We start from the raw sequence: 7,099 nt of genomic DNA on the forward strand, positions 1-7,099 counted from the left end.
AGGTGTTTGTAGCTAGAGGACATAGGAAGGTGTTTTAATGTAATTTTACATCATATGCACTCTGATGACAAATATAGTGTAAGTTCATATGCAGTGTGTGTAAGTGAAGCAGTATGAAGACAAACACATCACAGCCCTCTGCCCTCTGGTGCATCATGGGACGAGAGGGGCTGCAGTGCTTAACTCCAGCGATGTGCTGCAGCTTTAGGCTGTCCTTGTTAGGAAGCTGTCAGTCAAAAAGAAGACCTAGCGAACTTGGAGGACCATGTTGTAACCCTCGGGAACAAGACACACACATACAGTGACCACGTTTGCCTTCAAAACAGCCCCAATTCTCCTTGGTACACCTGGACACAGTTTTTCTTGCTTGTTGGCAGAGAGGATGTTTGAAGCTTCTTGGAGTATTCACAACAGTTCTTCTATCTATTTCTCAATTGCTTCTGTCTCATTATGTAATCTCAGACTGACTCAATGTTCAGTGGGGGTCTCTGTGGGGGCCATGCCATCTGTTGCAGGGCTCCCTGTTCTACTATTCTAATCTTTTCTATTTGCAGAAGGAATGTTTCGGAGTTTAAAATGTATATTTCCTATTGACACACTAAAGCTGAAGATATAAATAACCATCTTAAGACAAAAGTTTTTGTGAAAAGACTTTTGCACAGTACTGTCATATATCCAACCCTTTATATATTTATGTGTGCATTTAGGATTTCATTTATAATTTGATTATATTTTTATATTAGAAAATATATTATGAGCATAACAATCAGAGTGAAAGGTTGAAAAATGTACATGAATTTCTTAGTATTTGGTATAGTATATGCCCTCTTTTGCTTTAATTATAGCATGCACTCAAACTGGCATGGACTTCACTTGTTTGTACAATAATGTATTATCCATGTTATCCAAAAAAAAAAAAAAAATCTTTTGTGTAAAAATCCCAAAACTTTGTTTATGTTAAGGTTTAAATGAGAGGAAATTTTTTTTTTTTAAACTTGTCCCTGACTTTTGAACCCCAGTGGATAATATATACGGGATGCATCATTGGAGTGGTGGTGGTGTAGTGGCTAAAGCACAGGGCTGTTAATCAGAAGCTCATTGGTTTGAACCCCACAGCCACCACCATTGTGTCCTTGAGCAAGGCACTTAACTCCAGGTTGTTCCGGGGGGATTGTCCCTGTAATAATTGAATAATTGCACTGTAAGTCGCTTTGGATAAAAGCGTCTGCCAAATACATAAATGTAAATGGATGCTACTGTAAATTTCCTGAACAAGCCGATCAATGCTGCACTGATAATCCGAGGCCAAAAAAGTAAAGCTGATGACCTTTTTAAAGGTTTGTGATGGACAAGGGGGTTCATGCAAATATGTAAAAAGTACAGGTCAACCTCAGTAGCATAAAGACAAAATTAGTGATTAGAAGTCAGTAGAAGCAGACATGGATGCACACTGCCATCCAGTGGTGGACGATGTTACTTCTCTCCTGCTCTTAGAAACATCATTGATGAAGATATACAGTGTATATGTACAGACTCGATGTACAGTACATGCATGGTAGCATGGCATTTCTCTGTTAATCTCTGTTGAAATCAACATAAACATAATATATAATATAAAACTATAAATGCCATCTTTACAGTTAAAAATCAGCTGTGCACGTGGAGGAATTTACAGAACAATTTCTTGTGAAAGGAAGTGAAACTTCAGAGTGTCTTAATGTGTTCCTGTAAAAATACATTTCGAAGACTCGAGCACCACCTTAAGACCTTTTTTATTTTTTAAAAGTGTTCAAATGGGCGTAAGACATTTATAACCCAAATGATGGGGGAGAAAACGAAATAAACTTTCTACACGGTATATCTATAGCTTCCTCATAAACTATTTCTGTGAACTTCTACATTTTATGAATAATGAATAAGTTAGAAAGGCCCAATTTTTTGTTTTGCATGAAATGATGTTGAATGACGTGTAATGTACCACACTAAAACAAACATTTTTGTACAATTGTATTATTAAATAATATTAAAGGAATATTCTGGGCTTAAAACAAGTTAAGCTCTATTAAAAACATCTGCCAATTACCACTAAAAACAAACAAACAAACAAACAATTTACTTTAATAAACAAACACAAATTGTGTTTACAATAATGTTCTTACAATAGAGGTCAATGAGGCAAGGCATTGCACTTAAAATAAGCATTCAAATGCACACATTTCAAAGTATAGATATAAGACTTCACACTGAACATTACCATGAGACTAGCATGATAAAATCACTTACTAACCTTGTCCGTGCATAGTTTTATTCAAACTTTCAACATCCTGTCATGACCATGTGATGCCAGTAAACCTGGTAACTTTCACATATGCAGAAGAAAACCAAAAAGAGACTATATAGCCATACATACACCTAGAACCGTATCCCACTTCAGACAACTTTACATTTAAAATAACAAATGTTGTTGCTTTGGACATTGTACAATGAATGCAGAATAATGAAACCAAATTATAAACACAAAGGGTTTGGATACTCACAGGTTGCAAGAAGTGATTGTGTACTTGAAATAATAAATGTTTTGTATTTTATTTCATACAATTGCTACAAAATAAGTCTCTGCTGATCTAACTTTGTGGTTTTGTGTGTATTAGTTTGTGTTTGCATTGTATGTTTCACGCTCCGTCACATGACTTCCATTCTGCACCATGACCTCATAATGATGGCAGCTGCATTGTCAGGAACTCGCAGCTGTCTTTAGCAGCTAAGAAATTATACTTGTATCAAATAAAACGCAGAAAAAAGTCCTTACAGTCTGAGGAAGTCAATATAGTAAGTACAAATCACATTATTTTAGTCAAAACTGTCCGAAAAGTACAAAGCTACACTGTAAAAGAAATCCTGTTGTTTTTACAAACAATTTTTTCAATTTTACAGTTTAAAATGGTTGTAATTTACATGATCCCACTGGCACTGTAAAATAAAAATAAAAACAATTCTGTTAAATTTACAGTAAAAAAAAAACAAAAACTTGACATTAGCCTTCTTAAACAAATCTACTTCTTACTTTATAATGTTTTGTTAATCACAGTAGTAATTACAGAATGGCACATGATGACAAGAAGTTCATAAATAGTGGCTCTTCCATGAGCAATGACTAATAAACATATAGAGACATTGCTCAGTGTCACTCACACAAACACTAAACAAGTCAAGTCAATTTTATTTGTATAGCGCCTTTCACAACACACATCGTTTCAAAGCAGCTTAAAACATTTTACTGTATATTTTACAGTTAATATTCGTTAATCAATTAACATTTTATTTCTGTAGCATTTTTACAGTATTTTACAGTTAAAATTACAGACATATTTTACAGTGTATGATTTATGTCTATTTATTTAAATGTACAACAATAGCTCTATGTGCAGTGCTTACACTATAAATATTATTTTTGTCAGATAACCTAAAACTTCATGCAGTAACATCAAAATGAACAGATTTTATTCAAGTCAAAAATAAATGACTGAATTAACCTGGCTGCATTAGAAGTTGAAATAGCTATACGTAATCAGCAACTGCATGTTTTCGGTTTTTGCAGTGGACATTTCAATATTTTGCCAGCATATCACAGAAGTAGAGAACAGAAAGAAAGAGGGCATGGTGTCATTTTTGTGTAACTTTGTGGTGCATTGTTTCTCAGGCCTGCCCCTCCCAATTATATTGCAGCATACACTGACCACGCCCCTTTTCTTCCAGATACTTATGTGCTTGATAGTTTAAAAATAGCTTAAAAATTGCTGAGAAAAGCCGAAAACACATCAGGGGTCTTTTTAAATGCTACTCAGATAGATGACAAGCCTAGCTCACATCTCAGTGATCAGCTGACCAAGAGGGAAATACACTGTACAATGGTGATACATGCTGTTGTTACCCTAAAGGGCTAGTTCTACCTGATCTTACCCTTAAAAAATGGCTTTTGTTTGTGCAACTTAATGTAGTCAAGTTGTTAAAGCCAGAACATAATATTTTTGACATGAATAAAACCAATGAATTTAGATGTTATCATATGAAGTACATGTTTTCATGTAGTATTACAGTATTGCAGTATTGGGAAGTACTACCACGTTGTGTAAACTTTAACATACAGCCAAATGACTACTTGAGGTTACTGTTTTACTGTCTAGTCTGCTTTCTTTTTGCGGCTGTCATCACTAAGCCCTCTTATTTTTCAGCTCCTCCCATTCAATCACTTGTCTTACCTTTTGACAAGCCAGTCAATCGTAACCTTGGGGTGATTTTTGATACATCACTCACTTTCGAAGCTCATGTTAATAACATTATAAAGACATAATTTTTTCATTTACGGAATATTGCCCGTCTCCGTCCAGTACTTAATACAAACGATGCAGAAACACTAGTCCATGTGTTCGTTTCCTCTTGAGTGGATTGTTGTACTTCACTCTTCAATGGTTTACCCACTATGACCCTAAATCGCCTACAATACATACAAAATTCTGCAGCTAGACATATAACTTCCAGTAAAAAGTCTGCACACATCACTTCCATTCTGTGACAGCTCCACTGGCTACCAAGAACACAATGGCTGTTTTTTTTTTTTTAAACGATTTGAAATGTGGACTCACTGGACCAAAAAAACAAGGTTCCACTATTCTACTTTACATCTAAGATGATTCTGAGCCAGGAGAATTCGGCAGCGTTTCTGGACAGTGTTGATGTATGGCTTCTGCTTTACACAGTAAAGTCTTAACTTGCATTAAAGAGGCCAAAGAGGAAAAGGACCATCCAAGCTGTCATTAGCGTCAGGTCCAAAAGCCTGTGTCTGTATGGGCCAGGGGTGTGTCAGTGCCCATGGCATGGGTAACTCGTACATCTGTGAGAACACCATGAATGCAGACAGATATGTAAAAATTTTGGAGCAGCATATACTACCATCCAGCACCGTCTTTTCCAGGGACGTCCTGGAAAAGCAGGACAACTTCAAACCACATACTGGCACATACAGAGCATGTGTGTGCTAGACTGGCCTGCCTGCAGTCCTGACCTGACCTGGAGACCCGTGTAATGGATGAATGGGGGAAAATTCCACTTTATAAACTTAACAAACTTCTTTTGTGTCTTTAGTGCCTAAATGCTTAATAAGTGTTATTAGATGAAATTGTGATGTTTCACAGTAATTAACATGTGACTGTCCCAACTTTTGGGAGTGTGTTGCAATCATCTGATTTAAAATTACTGTACATATAAAAAACAATGAAATCACAAGATAAAACCTCATATTATGTGTAGTTGTAGTGCATTTAATATATAAAATGGTGAAAAAACTCCTTTTTGTTTTTATTAGCATTTTTCATACTATCACAACTTTTTCAGATTTGGGGTTGTAGTTGGTTATATAATGCAAACATTAAAATGTATCACCTTACAAGTTTGTCCACTATAGTAAAATTTTTGATGCCATAAGATAGCATTGTGTGAGTAACAGGGGGAAAGTAAATGTTTATTAACTGATAATTTGCCGGAAGTGTTTCACCTCTAGTGTTTATTGCACCAGAAAACTGCTGCAATACTTAGACAGAGGCACGTAAAACTAATAAAAAAAAAAACTGTTATAGTAACGTTATTATATGAGATCAGATTGATTGTGAGTGCCGTTTCATGTTGACTTTTAAGTTAATTCAAAATCTTCTGTGTCAGTTTCGGCCCCTGGATACAACTGAAAAGTCGAAACTGAACCTCCACAACCTTATTCTTTTCTGTAGCAACCAAGAGGGCATGGATGAAAATAAAAACAAAATAGTGTACCACCTGGCACTTAGCATTATTTCACATACTGTAGAGTACATATAGTATGCAAATTAGGATGCAGCCATTGTTAGCAGACTGGTGATCCAGTGCCCCTGAGATGCTTTTGTAACCAGGCAGTACACAATGTTGTGGAGCAGTGCCAGACAGCCTTGATACATAACAAATATGTTTGCAGGTGCAACAAATATTTCTTTGAGGTCAGAGGGCACCCTGAAACAGTCGCACGAAAAGTGGTGAAGCAGGTTGAAAGGTCAGAGGAGAACAGGGAACTGTAATTACCAGCACTGGATTAATTAGAACGTATGTAGCTATATTCTGTTAACTCAGTTAGCAGCTTTGATCTCAAGTCAGACTGATTACACTACTCAAATTAGAATTTTAAACAAATGATACATAGCCTAGCATACTTCTGATATTTAAAAATGATATTTACATTTAAATTTAAAAGCTGAATAAGATATCAGCAGAGCACTCACACTGAAGATGAGAGGGTCTAAAGAGTCAACTTTTGCCAATTACATACAGATTAAAACAATTCTAAGATAAAACCAACCTTGGCCTCATTTCCCAAAAGTATTGTAAGCTTAAGCAGATCATGGAATCCAATTTACAATTGATCTTAGTTTTGTGTCCTATTTCCCTTAAAGCATTGTAACTTGAGCAGTACTTGAAAATGCTCGTAGATTTACGAGTGCTCTGGAGTAATCGTACAGCGCTAAGAGCATCATAAGGACTTATACAGACACCTGCAGGACAATCACAAAATTACACTTTATACAATTTAAATACCAATAGCTACACTTTATGCTGAGACTTTAATATCAGGAAATGCTGTATGTGTTTTATTTATATTCATTTTAACAGACAAGTCTAATAATAATAACAAAATTATAATAATGAAATGCATAAAATAGTCTAAATGGATGAATAGATTAATTAGTAAACAAGTAAAGTTATTTGTGTGGACTAGTTGGACATATTTGTAACAACAATTGATGATTGAGGCAGACAACTGTATAAATTAATGTTAGAGAGAGAGGAAATAAGTCATTAACTTGCTACCGTGCATGAAAATAGTCTGTATATATTGGCTCATCATCCTATATTTACATTTATTCATTTGGCAGACGCTTTTATCTGTGTCGCCTCTTCCTTTCTGACACCCAAAGGCTTTCTCACCAGCACTCAAGTTGTGTAGCACCGCACATGCAGCATTGCTCTAACGTTATCACTTTTGTGAGTAAAGAGCAGACCTCCGATTTATTGGTGAATG

The sequence above is a fragment of the Xyrauchen texanus genome, chromosome 50, assembly GCF_025860055.1.
Source record: "Xyrauchen texanus isolate HMW12.3.18 chromosome 50, RBS_HiC_50CHRs, whole genome shotgun sequence".
NCBI classification, from domain to species: Eukaryota; Metazoa; Chordata; class Actinopteri; order Cypriniformes; family Catostomidae; genus Xyrauchen; species Xyrauchen texanus.